General features: G+C 39.6%; 1 long non-coding RNA gene across 1 annotated transcript in view; it reads left to right on the top strand.

The window, feature by feature from the left end:
- Positions 1–5,436: 5,436 nt before the first annotated feature.
- Positions 5,437–19,359, top strand: part of LOC126393249 (uncharacterized) — a 49,684-nt gene continuing 35,761 nt past the window's right edge. The window contains exon 1 of the long non-coding RNA XR_007570248.1: positions 5,437–5,568. This is a non-coding gene — a long non-coding RNA (uncharacterized LOC126393249). The remainder of the gene's footprint in view (positions 5,569–19,359) is intronic.

Here is a 19,359-nt window from a genome sequence, read left to right as displayed (position 1 = left end):
TTGTCGGATACGACATGAAACTACTCCAGTTAGCTCAATCATGTTGTAACTAAGACATCCGCTGGAAAAAAATATTTTCTTTACGGATGAGCACACGTTTGATAAAACGGAGTTTAATCTCTCGGCATCCATTTTCAAGCTCTCTGTGTGTTTGTTTCCTTGCGGACAAGAAAAGGGGGAGCGAACATTTCCGAGAAGGCGTGTCCTTTTCAAAAATGCAAGAGGCGTTGCTTTGTTGCCGGCCGTTTTCGCCGGTGTGTTAAACACACTTTAGAAAGGAGTGTCCCCAGACTATCAGAAGGCGGAGATCTCTGATTGTCTGGCGGCGAGACTATTGCCACCCTGAAAATCCTGCTGAACCTCATTCAAACTCTCAAATTATGTATGGAAAAAAGGAATAGTTCATATTGAACAGCCAAAGACTTATTCGACTGACATTAAGAATGCATCTATTCATAGCCTGCACATCAGAATCAGCCGATATTCACCTTGTTGACTACCATTGGCCTTTCGGAAAATACAATGTTCTTCTTGTTTTTCTGTTGTGTAACATCAGTTTTGCGCAAGCTAATAGCAGGGCTCGAGACGAACAGCATCCCGTCATCCCAGGGACGATAGAAAACGTGTTTGGGATGAACAGAGATCTTCCCCAGGATGCCGTCTGATCAAAAGGATGCAGTAAACTCAATATCAATGCTTAATAACAAATCTTTGTTTAAATCAGTGAGAGGAGAGCTAGTTAGGGTGGCCAGACAGAGACAGACAGAGGCTGCATTGAGTTACATTATGATGCATTTAAGCACAGTCAAGTAACAAGGAGTTTTGGGCGAAGGTAAATTATAACTTTCTCATGATGTGTTCAAATGTAATCTTGTAAAATGTAGTTCCTGGTGAGAAACAGTTGTTTTAAGAAGACATTTGTCGATTTTTTCACAGCAATATAAAACAGATATTAGAGATGGAGTTATGGTACATTGGAAAGGCTTCTGAACTGGTTATTTAAAAAAATGTTTTTCATGTAAAAGAAGGTTATCTTAAAGGTTGAATTTGTGCTCATTCAAAGGTAGTATAATGAAGGACTGAGTGACTGAATGACAGCTGTGTTTTATAATTAAGATTCCTTCATTTGCTGGCACAAAAGGAGGGATAAGTAACAACTAAAGCATAATAAACAGCAACAATAAAAATATTTGTATTAGCCCAGGATTTAACAATTGCTGCATCCCTAACTGACATAAATTCTGAGTCTGAGCTGAGCGTCTTGTGTGCAACCAACAGAGAGCCTTCACTGGTGCTGTTATGCATCCGCCGATAACAAGCTGTATGCCACTGGAATTGAATGCATCACATTTAGCTTGCTAATTAAAGGTCTCATATGCTGGTTCAAAGTCTATACCATTACAGAAATTGCAGCCTCTCACATAGTATTATGCCAGCTTCCCCATCTACAGTAGTTTGTGGGTGCATTCTCTCTAGAGTACCCTTTCTAGAGCATGGTAAATTGGTTTCACAAACCTTTGATTAGACAATCCCCCCTACTTCCATTATGTTTGCTGGCTATGAGTGATTGCCCGCATGCTGAGATGAAAGACCAGTCCGGGAACTGAGGCGATGAGGCGAATGGGACGCGATAATGAAATGAAATGAGGCGTGAACATTGTCTGTTGCTGTTATCACTTAAGAACATGGAGAAAGGGTAAAGGGACCTGAGAGATCTCGCCGCCGCCTAATTCTTTACCTTAACGGGCCTTATGCTGTAGGAAAGTTCATCTATATGCTGAATACATTTCAGCATTTTTTTGATTCAGAGTCTCTGGAGAGGGAGAAGAGAGGAAAATAATTTGTCTCGCCTCAGCCTTGTGCATATGTATAGCATCAGTATAGCTACTGCTGCACTGTATAAATTCCGCCCTTTGCCCTTCTTGCCTTATATTATATCACATGATTGGTCACATTTCAAGTCCACGCTTCAATATAACTTCTGTAACTTGTTACTTCTTATTAGCTTATTGTGAGCTTAGCCGAACTCTGGATTTAAACTGTATGAAATAGCAGTCTGTAATTTACAGACAAGAATAATCAAACCCTCAGTGTATGAAAGATGGCTTTGAAATGTTTGTAACTTGCCTCTTGGTGGAGAATAATCGTTGCAATCAGCTCTTATTTACAGCATTACAATGGATTCCACTGGTGGCACAGAGGAAAAATATAAAACCCATGTCCCAAACCTCAGCATGAGCTCTGCTGTTCATTCATTTGCTCAATGTATGCTGTACTTTTTTGCCAAAGTATGTTTTATTTATGTTTATTTGTTGCTAGCACCGGCAGCACTTTGTTGGAAAGCCTGTTATGCAAGTGCAAAAGTTTACAGTTGAGCTGTTGGGCACACGCAGCGGCCCACAGAACAGAGTAGGCAGATAATTGTAGGAGGGGGAGCTAAGGGAGAGCTTAATTAGTCATAGCAGGTGCTAAACACTTTTGTCCTGAAAAACAAATTATTAAATATGATAGCATTGTGATAAGTGTCTTTTAACTATGATGCCGACATTAAATGATTGCCTGACATGAGTCACAATTGCCAGTGGGTGGATTCAAAGGTCTGGACCCAGGCAGGTACGACAACACCAATCATATTGTGATTATCTGACAGATATTGTGATTGTCATGAGTCATGACTGAAAAAAAGAGATGATGATGGAATCTTTGCTGGGGTCTGTACCAAACAGGCATGTTCCCTCACATCTGGGATACAATCTGTAGGCTGGGGCATCTCTGTAGGGCCACAATACTTCATTTGTAATGGTTTGTTGTGACACATTTTACCTTTCTGAAAAAGAAACTGCAGCTCCTGTGATCTGGATATTGCACCTGGCCATACTGTGATTTCAATAATGTTTTTGATTGACTGTGCAGCCTTAGACCCAGGCAACTAAAATCAGGGTCTGGTGACTTTTCTTTTTGGAGGTTTATTTCATCAAACCAGCATTATACTCATGCGTGTACGGACATGTGGAATGCAATCACTTGAGATAACATGAAAACTTTCATGATAAAAAAATTCTGCTCCTTTTTCTGAATTTAAGACATCATTACTGACGCTTTTTTATAATTAGGTCATCTTGTTGCGCCCTTTTACCCAGTGGCACCAACTGGAGAATTAGCGCCACCTACTGCTTGTCTCTATGAAGGAACTCCCAAAATTTGCCTTACAGCAGTGAATGGAAAATGCATTTATTTGCTTTTTTCTCTTTGCAGATTATCTGAAAGTTTGGACAGATATTCAGCTTTAGTTATTAGACTATACACCAACATAGCACCGACTGCAGACACAACACTATGTAGCCATGCATAGTTATAGTAGAGCTGCAACTATTAACTGATTAACTGTTAAATTAATCACCAACTGATCTGATATTCGATTAATAGGTTTGACTCATTTTTTAAGACAGAATTCTGTTTCCAGCTCCTTAAATGTGAATATTTTCTGGTTTCTTTACTCCTACTATGACAGTAAATTGAACATTTTTCGGTTGTTGATAAAATGAGACATTTGAGCACATCATCTTAGGCATTAGGAAACACTGATCAATATTTTCCATTATTTTCTGACATTTTACAGACCAAAAGAACCCCCTAATCGATTAATCAGCCTTAACATACCGACAGAAATCACTTTTTTAAACTGTCAGAAGCCACACAGATATTTTTCACATGTGCTATAGAACTCAAAAACGATGTGTTAAGCTCACAACAAATATTCCATCATCAATTCTTTGTGCTGTAAAAATGCTTTAAGTTGTAGCCAGCACATCACAACCACTTTCAACCATCACTATCAACACTGACAAGAAGGCACACCACCTACATGACTTATTATTAGCACCAATTGTCAATATATAGAAATATGAGCTGGCACAAACATTAACAATGATGCAATACACATTAATACCTGTAATATTAGAGTCGACTTCAAAATACTGCTGTTAGTTTACAAAGCAATGAATCCACTATGAACCAGCCAGACCTCTCAGGTCTTCTGGGACAGGTCTGCTTTGTGTCCCCGGAGTCGAGACTGAAGACTAGCTTTTATGCACCACATATCTGGAACAAACTCCCAGAAAACTTTTCTTCATTTCTTCAATCTTTTACTTCATTTAAATCAAGGTTGAAGACTTTGTTTGCCGCTGCCTTTTATCACATCAAATATTTATTCATTTCTTGCACTGTACTGTAATTTCTATCACTCAATTACTTTTATTGATTTTAACTGCACTGCAACTTTATATTTGTATATTATACTCAATTTCAAAGCATTTTAAATAGTCTCTTTATCTTTACACCAATTGTCTGCATATTCACTACAATTTTAATGGTGTTTTTTAAATGTAGATCATTTAGTAATTCAATTTACCTTTTATATGTGTTTTTATTCTTTACTCTATTATTGTAAATCTGCATCCTTTATTATGCTTTATATTTTACTGCTCTGTAAGCACTTTGAATTCCCCTGTTGTATGAAATGTGCTGTGCAAATAAAGCTGCTTTGCCTGTGGTTCTTAATTGGCAGCTAAAAGTTAATTTAAAATAAATATGTACTCACCAGTTACAGAACAACAATCACAGCCTCAGTGTCCAACTGTCAGCAGTCAGGTAGCTGCTTCTCAGGTGTCTTCAGCCAACATAGAGCCCGAAAAACGCCCTTAGCATGCAGCAAATGTGACAGGAGGTGTTAAAATGATAATCAACAGCTTGAATAAATCCCGGAAAATATCCTGACGTGGCCTTAAAAAACAGAAGAGACACTAACGTTAATCCCATTATTTTCTGTCAAAATGGCGCTTTGCTAGGTGCCTTAAAAACTGTCAAATTCAGTAATGTTAGACAGATTATTACACTAACTGTATTCCGTACTGTTGTGCCGTTTTTCTGCATTGTTGTCATCTTTTATCCTCTCTCGTTTTAACAGAACAACAAATATATTATCTAACATATCACACAGAGTAAAAAAAAAAAAGTTTTATACTCTTTGCTAATGTGTCTTTTAGCAGGCTAATTCATCAAACTTGCTAGCTAGTAGCTACAGCCTAACAGTCCGTCACGTGAGCTTTAAGCGACCAATCAAAACACGGGGTCAGTTAGGCTCGATTTTACATTAAATTAAAAAAAAAAATCATCATTTATAATACAATCATTCGTGTTAGATTCACTTTATGCAAATGTTTGATTAAAATAAATAAATAAATACATTGAGGACTTTCTCAGGGGATGCTGGGCCTTTTTAAAAGGAGCGCGAGCGCCCCCTTCTGCGCATGTTCAGGAAGAAGAACGTCGCTAAGGACGATTTAGCTGTTGGCTACAACTTAAGCCATGTATTTGCTTATATTTTTGGCAAATTGATACCAATGAAAGTATGCCGAATTAACTATCAGCCTCCATAGACGAACGGACAGCTATCAATGGATTATTTTGATATGGGGTCACGAAGAGCATCTTTTTCTATGATTCCTAAGTGGATGTATGGACGTTTATTCTCCATGGACACCGGAAACAGCGACATGCCCGACAAGTGTAAGTCACCTTGAATGTAAAAATATGTCTGTCATGTAGGTGTGTTCATTTTTGACTGAGTTGTGAGTTTGAGGAGTTGCGGCAATCAGGTGCTAAGAGTTTCAAAGTACCTTAATTGGCACCATATGTGTTGATAAGCGGGCCAAATTTCTTCCGAGCACCTGCACCTGTGCCTTTCACCACACACAGTATCTCACGCTCCTCACAGTTTGAAACCCCTGATATATAACGTTACCACACATCTTTCAACTCTACACCTGCGAGCCTAAATGGGTGCAATGTGTTTGAGCATGCTGTGGTCTGACACTCCAAGGTGAACGTCATTATTATTGAGCCAACACCACAGTCCTGAGTGCCTATTCACCTATTCACTGCTCTAAATGTATACAAGTGGTGTTGAGCAAGCACCAGCGTTCACAAAACAGTTTAACAAAGCATTTTTTCAGAGCAGGAAAGTGTCACCTCACCACAGAGATCCTACAGCCTCCAGAAAAAATAATATGTACCTGAAAATACACCTCCTGAAGGCACTCTGATGGAGACACTGGACTCAATCTCATCCTCATAACAAGTTGTGTTTAGCTGTAAAAAAAGCCTTTTTGTTCCTTAAGCGGAAAAGAGGACCCGCACTTTTAAAGTCAGCTTCAGTGTCTGTTTTTTAACACCTTGGCAGCTTCAATAAAAAACAACAGACAGCTTCATCTTAAGTTATACTGAGTCCTAACTATCCGACCATTTTCTTAAAACAAGAAGTTGCAAGATTTCTACAAGAGTAGACGTTAATGAAATAGCCCGACTGGAAAGGCAGTCCTTTGCCAGTGTGAAAAGGACCCTTGAGTTTCTACCAGCCTCTCAGCTTTAATGAAAAGTCAGCTCTGGCTTTGTCATTGCAGATATAAAAAGTTGACATTTTGAAGCATGCATTGCATATAGAAAGTACAGAGGAGCCTGGGGACAGTGCCAGCAGGGCCGCACACCATCATCAAGCAAGATAGTGTATAGGTAAAGAGAGGACGAACATAATGTGCAAAGGTTTTAAAACCTTAGTGTTGTTTTGTGCTTATGCTTGAAGTCAGTGTCATCTATGGGCTATCAACATTTTAGTATACCTTAAGATCATGACATAACAATACATGCACATTTTAAAGCTCTAATCAGGAACAAAAGCTTGTTTTTAAACCCAGGTCCCTCCTCCTGTTTCACATTTTTAGTGTGTGCAAATGTGTTTGCACAGAGGGCTGCTATGAGAGTGGGATCTTGAGGCTCTGATGGGATGCAACACAAATCTTGTGGGCTGCACACATTTATTCTGATGCAGATCGCAGCAGGCGGTCGGCATCATCAATGCAGGATGAGATATGAGAATGCGAGCTGCTTTTATTATTGACCTTAAAGTTATAATCCTCAAGGTTTTTGTGGAATCAAACCCTGTTTTTGATGCAATTTATGATCGGTATTTCCATTTCCATTTATCTTTTTATTTGTTATTGTTGGTGGCGGACCCTGCCATTCCCGTCCTGGATTCAAATTACCCAGGAAGGATTCACAGAAAACAAAACAGCATGTAATCCACCCAATTTCTCAAAATACAATTTAAACTTGCCAGGTGTTTTTTAAGGTGCATCCTGTTTTACGCATTGATGTGTATTCTCTTAGATTTATATTATTGTGGATTTTAGTATATCTCTAATGCAAGTCTGATTATCTGCTTGACTCTACATGTGATCCAAGCAGTGATTTATGGTGTCACCTTCTTATTTGAATAATAGCACTTTGAAAACAGCATTACTATCCACCTATCCGTAAGTATTGTAATCTAGTCCTTGAATAATTCCTTGTGATAATCAGTGGTGCAGCAGAGATCCTGGGGTGATTTATTATCAGCTAAAATGATAACTGGAGTTGACAAAGCATGAATGCATTAGAGGAAAAGGCTGCTGCTTTACCCCATTTAAAAGATGCATACTAGTTTCAAAGAATAAAACAAAAATACTACGAAGAAAAACTGAAAAACATAAAAACGATGATAATGATAACACTTACTGGCACTGCCTGGCCTCCTGCCACGCCGTCTCTATTTATGTTTTAAATTCTATATTATTATGATGTTATATGATGCTAATCCCAGCAAAATAGGCACAATTTAAACGACTAAAAAAGAAAAAATATCAAAAGCATCATGAAGCTTTTAGTGTGACAGTTAATCCGTGGATAATCTATAAACCTGAATAAGTAGCAACCTTTCTAAGGTGATGTATGAGCTGACTCTGCCACCAGGAGGTGCAAGTTTTTTGCCAGGGTTGTGCCATCAGAAAGGGGTTATTTTTTAAGGAGACATCACTGCATTTCCTGCCAAGCTAGTGCCATGAAAAGTGTTTTTTTATTGTCACATTGCTACATTTCCTGCCAGTATAGTGCCACAAAAAGTGTTTTTTTTTTTCTTTAGCTAGACATCACTGCATTTTCTGCTGGGATAGTGCCACAAAAAACGGTGTTTATAATACCAAGACATTGCTGCGTTTTTTTGTCTAGATAGTGACACAAAAAGCGGTCTTTTTTTTGCCTAGAAATTGCTGCATTTCCTGCCAGGGTAGTGCCATGAAAAGCGGTTGTTGTTATTGAGATATTACTGTGTTTCCTGCCAGTATAGTGCTTTAAATAAGAGGTTATTTTTTACCTAGACATTGTTGTGTTTCCTGCCAGGGTAGTGCCGTGACAAGCAGTTGTCCTTAATAGAGACATCGCTGTATTTCCAGCTGAGATTGTGCCATCAAAAACAGTTGTTTGTTACAGAGACGTACGTTTCCTGTTGGGATAGTGTCACAAAAAAGGGTTGCTTTTTATGAAACTGCTGCAAATCCTGCAGAGATAGTGCCACAAAAAGGGGTTGTTTTTTTTAACCGAAACATTGCTGAATTTCCTGCTTGGATTGTGTGCCATCAAAAGCAGTTGTTGCTGTTTTTGCTATCGGGATAGTTTGAAGAAAAACAGCTGCTCTTTACCGAGAAATTGCTGTGCTTCTTTCCTGGATAGTGTCACAAAAAGCGATCTTTTTTTTTTTTTACCAAGATATGCTGCATTTCCTGCCAGTATAGTTTTACCCACACATTATGTGTTTGCTGTCAGGATAGTGCCATGAAAAGCAGTTGTTTCTAATAGAGACTTCACGGTATATCCAGCTGAGATTGTGCCATCAAAAACAGAAACATTGCTGCGTTTCCTGCTGGGATAGTGCCACAAAAATCGATTGTTTTTCACCGAGACATTGCTGCATTTACAGCTTGGATTGTGCCATCAAAAACAGTTGTTTGTTACAGAGACACAGCTATGTTTTCTGTCAGGATAGTGTCATGAAAAACAGTTGTTTTTTACCAAGACATTGCTGCATTTCTTGCCTGGATAGTGCCACAAAAAGCATCCATGTTTTGTACCAAGACATTACCGAGTTTCCTGCAGGAATAATCCCACAAAATGCGGTTGTTTTTTGTTTTGTTTTTCGGAGACATCGCTGTGTTTCCTGAGGGGGATGGAGCCACAAAAAGCTGTTGCGAGGAAAAGCAGTCGCTGAGTTTCCTTTCAGGATAGTGTCATGAAAAGTGGTTGTTTTTTCCGAGACATCGCTGTGTTTCCTGCCAGGATGGTGCCAAAAAGATGTTTCACCAAAACATTGCTGCGTTTCCAACCAAGATAGTTCCACCAAAAGCAGTTGTTTTTTTTACCTTAACATGGCTCCGTTTCCAGCCAATATTCTGCTACTAAAACCGGGTATTTTAAGCCAAAACAACATCTATTCCTTACCATAACCAGATGGCTTTTACACAAGAGACCATATTTATTGAAACGTAAAGAAACCTAAAGTTTCAACATGTCGGCTACATAATAACATACAAACTTAATCGAATCATGGTTTGCAGGAAGGTGCAATGCCAACATTTATTCTGGCAAGTGGATTATATTAACTCCCATGACTGTCTGGGTGGTAAGACTACACTGTATCAAACATTTTAGCAACCATCCGTAACTGAAACTTTGAAAGTTCCTCCTGCCCCCTGTGAGAATTTAAATAGCCTTAATCCATTCATCCGGGGCTGCGATTCAAACATGAGACGGATGACAAGCCCACAAATGACTGCTAAAGAACATCAGGACATATTTTCATACATCTAAAGGACCATTAGACAGGCAGCATCAGTCAGCAGCTGCCTAATATAAACAGTGCAGGATAGAATGCTGTGTGCAGCTCCGCCACTGATATGTCACTTGGGGTTATCAAGTGGGCACCTCTTGTCACAAATGTCTCGTTGAATTAGGTCACTGAACTCAACAGCATTAGGCAGAAGGGTAAGATAGCAACTTGAGCCCCAGTAGATTCACAGCTCTTTTCAGTCACAGCATGCATGCTAATAGCAAATTACAGTATTCCAGCCTCTGACAAGCACGCCAAAGCTAACAAGTCACAGTGTAAACATCCCCTACAGCATGCCCACAGGAAATACTTGAATGTGATTGGCTGGCAGGTGTCAGGACATCTCAAATATAGTTCAAAACACAATCTCACACTGCAGACCATGCTGCATCTCTGTTATGAAGCAGGCTATACTCTGGCAGAGCAGGGTTATAGAAAATTGGATGGTGTCACAGAGCTAATACGATACCTCCCTCTATTTTGGTCTCCATTTTTCTAGTCCCTCAAAGGTCAGCCGTCTCAAGGTGATTTTAAATTGGTCAACGGCACACTGTCTCAATCGCAGCTGATATACTAATTAATTTACAACATTTAGGTCTGATTGTGAATTAATAACTGTATTAATTATTAAGAAATATACCTGCAGCAAATGGAGTTTCATTTTTATTCAAGGTGTGCTTTCCCCCAATGCACCTTTCACATATTTGGGTGTGCAGAGACTTTTTTCAATTTTGGGGGAAATTGGATTTCTACATGTTGAACTCCACATGTCAGCTCCACATGGATTTTCCTCACCTCCAGCACAAGATCTGTTGATGGTGGTGATTTCATAAAAACAGAATTGATTTTGGTCCAAAATATTTTTCTATAACAACTTGTATCCAATATGCTGGTATGAGCGTTCCCTCACACTTCTTCATTCACTTTCTTTCCACCTGTCATTTCCGATATTTTGCACCATCTCTTCCATACAGCTGCAGATGTAGACGAGGAGTAGAGGTGTGCCACATCATATTTTTCACGATAATACCGGGATAATTTTTCATTTGATAAGAATATAATATCATGATAATGACTTGTTGACGTTATGACGTCAAAGTGATATGCACAGCAATAACAATCGTGGCTTAAAGCAAGCGTTAGTTCCAAAAAGACTTCAGTTGTGTGGAGCAGTGGCCTCATTAGGCCTGGACGTTGTAACGGAAGTGCATGCATTGCCTAAAGAAAAACCAATTAGACACCTTATCTTGTAATTACAAGAAAACATCTCATAATTACAAGGAAGGGCGCACTGATCCTGATCTCCTAATTATAAGAAAAGATCTCAAAATTTAAAAAAAAACAAAACTGGAACTTAGTGAATTTATTTCCATGAAGCAGGAAAAAAGCAACTTCCAGCAGGTCAGACTGGGCTTTCCACCTGAACAATCCATACAACTTGAGATCCCTATACAGTGCTGACATGCTAATATTAATGCCATGCACATTAAGTAATATTAATATTTCCCAGTGTCTCATACAGAGAAGGGAATACACACTAAAAAGCAGATCATTGCCCACTGCCTTATCCTGTGGACTCAGGATGTGCTTTATTGCCCAAGCATGTGTGCACAAACAAAGAATTTTAGTCCAGTTTGTTGTTGCTCTCAGTGTGCACACACAGAATAGGCATACAGCTTCTGTTTTTTAATTATTTTTAATTTTATATTTCTTTTTTTCCACTCACTTTGCTTTGTCATTCTTTGTCCCCTCTCTATATATTCTGAGGTTTTTGCGGGACCATGAATGCAGCGCAGGCAGAACTCTTCATGAGTTCCTTTTTTCGTCAGACGCAGTTTGTAGAGTTTGAGTTGAGGGGTGGATAATTGATCAGTCAATCTGCTTGATGGATGAGAGGAGCAGCTGCTGCAGAGGCGAGTGGAAGCAAACTTTTAGACTCAGGGCAAGACTGTGCCTGGCGTTCTGCTGCTCCATCTGTGCCCAGAGTATGCTCTGTGCTCTGAGAGTGTGGTGCAACCATACACTTAGCGACCACTTTATTAGGTACACCTTGCTAGTACTGGGTTGGACCCCTTTGGCCTTCAGAACTGCCTTAATTCTTGCTATAATAAAGGTGCTGGAAACATTCTTCAGAGATCTTGGTCCATATTGACATGATGACATCACACACTTGGTGCACATCCATGATAAGAATCTCCTGTTCCACCACATCCCAAAGGTGCTCTACTGGATTGAGATCTGGTGACTGTGGAGGCCATTGGAGTACAGTGAACTCATTGTCATGTTTGAGATGATGTGAGCTTTGTGACATGGTGCGTTATCCTGCTGGAAGTAGCCATCAGAAGATGGGTACACTGTGGTCATAAAGGGATGGACACGGTCAGCAACAATACTCAGGTAGGCTGTGGTGTTTAAACTATACTCAGCTGGTACTAAGGGGCCCAAAGTGTGCCAAGAAAATCTCCCCCACACCATTACACCACCACCACCAGCAGCCTGAACCGCTGATACAAGGCAGGATGGATCCAAGCTTTCATGTTGTTTACACCAAATTCTGACCCTACCATCTGAAGACGGTTGTGCGTGAAAATCCTAGTAGATCAGCAGTTTCTGAAATACTCAGACCAGCCCGTCTGGCACCAACAGCCATGCCACGCTCAACATCACATAAATCCCCTTTCTTCCCCATGCTCAGTTTGAACTTCAGCAGGTCATCTTGACCATGTCTACATGCCTAAATGCACTGAGTTGCTGCCACATGATTGGCTGATTAGCTATTTGCGTTTACAAGCAGTTAAACAGTTGTACCTAAAATAGAGGCTATGAACAGTCTAGCTCCCAAAATAAATAAATCAATACATGGCGTCAGATTTTGTTATTGTAGCGAGCCTCCACAGTAAATGAACGTATGGGAAACTCTGTGTTTATACTTAGAATCTGAACCTTTACTTTAAGTTACGGTTTTTGATGACAAGCTAAAAAAAACAGAGAGATAATTTGTGTTAAGTTTTCACAGAATATTTGAAGGCAAATTGCTGACATATATGAAATATTGAGATATTATTTTAGGGCCATATTACCCACCCCTAATGAGGTAGTGCTTCTTAGTGTAGCTAACAGTTATCATGTGTTGTCTGCATAGGATTCAAGGGTTATAGTGTTCAGAGAGTGCTTCCAGTGGTTAGTGATGAGGACAAAGGGTTGGTGAAAAGAAAGCAGAGTGAAAGTTTTTCATAGCAGGCTGCTTGGAACAGTGCAGTCCCTACTGACTGTACCTTCACCCCTGTGTCATGCACTTCCTCCATGTACATTCGCTCAGGGTCAATTGCCCATGAGGTAACTGGCTGAAACATGTCTTTGAAAGCAGAATAGACAACACTGAGCGATCTCTGTGACAGATTTATAAAATTGGATGAAATTTTGCTTGTGGAAAAACTGCACTCTCAATTATTTCCCCCTGTTTGAGCCATATTCATAAGCCAGCAGGTACTCTTGCTGTAAGTACTCTTGATAGTGTTCTCCAGGATGTTCAGTAACTCACCTCGGGTCACAAATGAGACATTGATTTATTGAAGAGGAGCAAGTAAGTTGAGTTTGGATGGTTTTTGTTGTTTTGTTTTTTTAGGGGTTTTTTAGCTTTCAGTCGTTCTTGGCACACCAGGACAATATCTCACTTCTTTCCTCGAAATGGAAACACTATTGACTCTAGGGAGGTGAGGGGCCAAAGAGTGGTTGGATTTGAACCAGCTGAAGGAGTAAAAGTTTCAGGGAAAGATTTTAGTTATGTTTTAGGTTGGTCACTGACTTTGTTTTTAGTGCTTATCTATAATTCATTATTGTGAAGTCAGCATCGATTAGAGGTGGCCCCTCCAGAAAAAGAGCTATGAAACAACCCTGCTATGGGTCGGGACAGCATTGACTACAAATATGATTCTGAAAACCAGAATTCCTTTATTCCTACTGAATACTATTCTACCAAAAATATCTTCAACTACATAGAAGAGTGTATGAAACCTGAAAATATCAGTCCGTCCAGGTTGATAATGTCAGCACTGTCTTACTTTATTAGCACACAGCGCTGGTAAATTTACATTCAGGTTACTTGGTTGATTGATGACACTAGATGCTCCATCATCTTTGCTCTAGTTTGAATGTGCACATTTCATACACTATTGCAGTTGCAGTGCTATAAGTCCCCATTTGGAGGAAGATAGGGAGAGTTAAACGGTGACCTGACAGAGTGAATTGGGACAGCAGTACATTTCCCGTGAACATGCAAACCAGAAAAGGAAGGTATGAAAATGAAGTAAAAAAACGGTTGTAGCTATTGAGGAAAAGGGGCCTTATCCCCGGGAGCAGACACAGTGATTACGGTGTTGGATGTTCGTCTTATAAAGGGGTGGTTAAGGATGGAGGTGAGCGGTGCAGCTGGCACAGTGTAAGAGTAAGTCAGCAAAGACTCTGCTTTAATCTTACAAACAGAGTTTTACTGGTTGCAGTCGGTGGTGGAAGAGGTATTCAGATACTTTACTTCAGTGAGAGTACTAATGCCACACTGTGAAAATGCTCCACTACAAGTCCTGCATTCAGAACCTTGCTTGAGTAAATGTATGTTTGGATTATCAGCAAAATGTACTTCAAGTACTTTAAGTAAAATTGTGCAGTTCACTATTACATCTGATGGTTTTGGATTTATATTACTGTGGCATTCATGTGTATTTTGCATTGTACTGCTGAAGATGGTTAAGATTGTACAGCAATGCATCATATTCTATAAGATCATCATATGTTTATAGCGTCACCATCCTGTAAGAAGAACGTATCTCTAAAAAGTCAGAAAAACAGCATGTTTTCAGCTTTATGACGAGGCATTTTCCAGCTGATTCAAGAGGATTTATAAAGAGTTTATTTGGCTGAAGAAGCAGGAGAATTGTGAACACATAAAGGGACACTTCATCCTTTAGTTTGTCAGAAAAATGCAGCCTAATTATCTGTGTAAGCCTGGAGGGGATCATGCATTTGGTTGTTTGTTTACATGTGTGTGTGTGTGGGTGTGTGTGTGTGTGTGTGTGTGTATTTGTCTGTCTGCAGCTAATTTGGCAAACTACTGGACCAATCAGCCCCATGTTTTGTTTGCACATTTATGACTGTATGCTCAAAGAGCTCTCGTGGTTGCAGTGATACATATTTGTTCAAAAAAACTGTTTTATATCCTCATTAACTGCTGATGCTTCGTTTGTCTTAACCGGCCAGTAGAGTCCTCTCGAAATCGGCTTGGCTAAAAACAACAACCCTTACCGTGTGTTGCAGGACACATTTTGGTTTGTCTTTATGAAATGACATGAATAGAAATGGTCTCATTTGGAAGTGGAGCATCTGCAGATTAATTCAAGTCCAGATATGTTAAGATCCACCAAAGGTTAATTAGCACATAGCCCCTTGAGATGAGCCAAAACCTTTTTAAAGGGGGTCCAACACAAAACATAAACTACATACATAGCTCTCATTTACCGACCCAACCTGACGTCATCTTCATAATCCCACAATACCTGCACATAATAACATATGCCACAAGACACCAGAGACCTGTACTGCGAAGCAGGATTTGAAGTTAGCGAGGCAACAGAGTTAAATCTGGGTTTTCAGTATGACGGAGCTGGTTCTCTTTGTACTGGGATAAATCACCATGGTAACTTATGTCGAACAGTTCATCTGCTCCAGAGCATCTTAACTTCAGGATATCAGATCACAGCCTGTCAACACCTCGACCTCTTACCAATCAGATCGCTAAAGAAAAAAGTATCCATGGACAAAGGTTCGGAGTGACAGGTGAAAAAGAGGAGCCTATATACTGTTATAGGTCAGAAGATTCATTTTATCCTTCCAGGGCTCTATTCCCACTGGTTTTAACACAGAGCTACGAACAAATGGAGATGGTTTACACACCAAACACATGATTTTAGCACTATTAGAAATTATGCAAAGTTTAATTAAGTCTACAGTGGCAGCTGACAGTGGTGCTACTTTTCATCACTGCAGCTCAAAATAACATGAGACACCTGTGTGATGAGAACTAGGAAAAAACATAATATATAGCTAGCTCAGTGATACCTGCACGTAATTTAAGTCTCGGAAAATGGTGATGTTTTGGATAGTGTTATTAGATCATCTGTTTTAAGATTACAGATTATCCTTTACGTCTTGCGCCACATTTTACTGTCTCGTAGTCGCAGACACTTTTAGTACCATTTCATCACATATCATATGAAGTAGCCTACTTCATTCATGGTTCTGATGACGTCGCTCACGTTTAACACGCCTGCTGCTTTCACATGAATGTGCTCGTGGCTGGATAGGAAAACCAAGAGTTGGTCAAGTAGTTGATTACCAGCTTTGTAGTACCCATTATCCAGACGACCAGTGTTAGAGTTAGTCAAACCAGATAACGAGAAGATATCCTGGGTAAGTTGAACTGGCTTTATAGTGCAGACCTCTGCATCAATATAATAACAGTAATAATAATGCTAATAGTCATAGCAGCATGCCTCACAGTTCCTAAAGAGGGGCAGTGAGTCAACTGTTCTAATGTTGAGAGGCAAATTGTTCCAATCAGAGGAAGCTTTCTGCCAATTTATTCATTAGTTTTGGGAACTGAAAAATAAGGTTGTTGAGTATGTCTTAAGTATATATATGGTGTTAGGTTTTTGGTTGGTAATGCACTTGATCCAGTGGCAGTTAGGGACCATAAGAGACGGATAAAGCCATTTTTTGTTATCTGCTCCACCATCTTAAGTGTAAGGGAGCTGAAAGGGACAATTCCATCGAGCACATCTCTTTGCGGTCCAGTTGCAAACCAGTTTTGTTCCATCCTTCACATGGCGTCACACCACACTGGGAGCGTGGAGAGTGTTGCCTGCCTGATCTTGTTATTTTAGTCTTTTTTTTCTTTTCTTTTTTTTGTGCGTCTACCTAAGTAAGTAAGCAGGCTATGCAGTTCAATGGTTTCTTCTTTTGTATATTTTAGTTGTGTTTATTGTTGTTATGTCCTTCTTTGTTGTGCTGTAGCCTGCAGACATTGATTGTTAAAAGTCCAGTTATAAAGGATGTGAATAGAATATTTGAGGCTGTGTTTAAATGATTAAAAATAAATTAATCCTCACAATTACATTGTAGACTACCTGTATTTGACATACAGTGACTGTTAGAAGGAAGACTCGACCTGCTCTGTGCAGTGCTGCAGCTCCTTCAAAAACAGACAAGGTGTGTGTATGTTTATTAGATTCTGAGAGCTTCTGAAACACACTGCAGCGTGTCTGCTGGAATTACGAGAATTGTTTAGAGTGGCTATCAGCTCAGTCTGGCAGAGATCTGCACTCAGCTGGGTGCACTTTTCTTTTCTATGAAAGAAGACAATAGAAAATTGTAATCTGAAAAGTAACAAAAGTCGTCAGACAAATCTTGTGAAGTAAAAAAAGTACAATATTTCCCTCTGAGATGTACTGGAGCATCAGTATTAAGTTGCATTAAAGAGAAAAACTCGAATTTGTACCCAAGTACTTGAGTTAATATGCATTGTTACTTTCCACCACTGGTTGCAATATGATCTGAAAGTCTGAGGAAGCAGACACTAATTTCAAGCAAGACAACAAAGTGAAACTGTCAATTCCACACCTTTTCTAAATTAAGATGCAGCCATCTGTTGCTCTTTGTGTGAATCATGTTAACAACTGAGTGATACTGACTCAGTCCACTAATGCTGGCTCTTGGCTCAGTGTGCAGCTTTGCTGAATCTAAAACGAGACAAAGGGAGCGATGCACTGCAGTTCATTCTCCCACAAACAAAGTGCCAGTGACAAATGGTGCTTGAAGAACATGATTAAAGCCAATGTCCCTTTGTCATATTCGCCGTAGCTAAATATCGCATTGATCAATCTTTGCAACTTCGCTGATGATGCTCAAGAAAGCACTTGAAGTATTAAAGCTGATTTTGGGATCCTGTTGCGGAAAATAAGGTAATTCATCTTGACACGTGCTAAATTGGCTTTTCTCCGTTACGTGTTGCATCTACAAAGCAATACAATTGATTAATTGTGTAATTACAGCCACTTTTATCTTGCTGCAGTGGCCCATGCATGCTAAGGATTGCAGAGCTAAGGATGCTCTATAAATGGAAGACCCCAACCTTTAAGACGTAATAATCTTTTAGTGCCTCCTATAAAGGTTTTTATAAAGTTTCAACACAGACTGGAGGACCGTAGCTCCATACACTGCATGCTGGTGGAGATTTGTCAGCGTTACTGCTTCGTAAATCACTCGTCAAATCATTTAAATGACATACGGTAGCTGTATCTATTATGACTTCGCTTCCCATCACACATCACAAGAATGTCAAAGACGAATACATAGCGTGTTCATAAATATCTCATCACAGCTGCTCATACATACAACACAAACAGGCTGTTTGAAGAAATGTGTCGCTATTGAAATTGACTTTGGAGTGGACTCATTATGGACCAACAAGAAAAGGTGGCACATCTTTTTTTTTTTTTGAACATGTGAACCATAAGAGCTGCTTGAGTGGCAATATCGTGCGAAGCTTTACAGAGTCTGGGCAGGGTTTACAGTCGCTCCCCCATCATGTTCAATCACTTGCTCAGTGGAGAGAATTGATACTCTTCCCTGCCCAGACATGATGGATGCAATCAGCCCTGATCATCAATCAGTCACACTGCATCCTGGGAAAAAAAGGGCAGGAAATAAGAAGCAGTTAGTAGAGAAACAGTGACACAAACGTCAAAAGTGTGTCCTGGTTTGTGAAAATGTCGCTCAAAAAGATGATGTGTTCAAAGGATTCATACACTCCACTAAATTACATCAAGTCGTCTAAAAGCAGCTATTAAAGAAGAACCCTGGTGATTTTAGACTTGGACCCTATTTTCCCACGTTAGTTACGTTATTTCTCACGGTGTTGTCAAATGGCCTACCCTCAACGCCCCTGTCCCCATATAACCCTACACTACAGATGATCATAATAAATACAACAAGGATGTGAAAGTAAAATGACTCATTATTAAATTTTTAGGTAATGGTAAGACAGAGGGAGATGATGAAGACCAGTGTTACTGTGTTATTCTCTGGTGTATCTGAGAAGTGTATAAACTATAGGCTGCCCCCGACTAAGAATTTTCCTAGTCGACCAATAGTCGTCATTTAGGTCCATTAGTCAACTAGTTGCCTGCATGTTTACGATATTAATGTAATGATTAAATGATATATTTTGGTGGTTTGAGTTGAAGGTGTGAGAAAGAATAGTATCAGTAACATTGTTAACACTGTGCTACATTACAGAGAAATACAAAACCGTACTAATGAACCTTCATTAATATAGGCCTATATTTTATCTACAAGTGCACGTCACACACTGAGCGAGCCGCCTGTTAATGACGCTGTGGGCTAATGGGCATGTAGCTACTTCCATGTTTCAGATGATACGTCATGTTTGTAGTCGACCAATGAAGATGAGTTTACATATCACCTTGGGTTCGTCCTTCACCTTCTCAAAATGATCCCACACTTTGGATTTCCTGCCCGACATGTTATTAACT

The sequence above is a fragment of the Epinephelus moara genome, chromosome 7 (assembly GCF_006386435.1).
Source record: "Epinephelus moara isolate mb chromosome 7, YSFRI_EMoa_1.0, whole genome shotgun sequence".
NCBI lineage: Eukaryota > Metazoa > Chordata > Actinopteri > Perciformes > Serranidae > Epinephelus > Epinephelus moara.
This window is presented reverse-complemented; position numbering and strand designations above follow the sequence as displayed.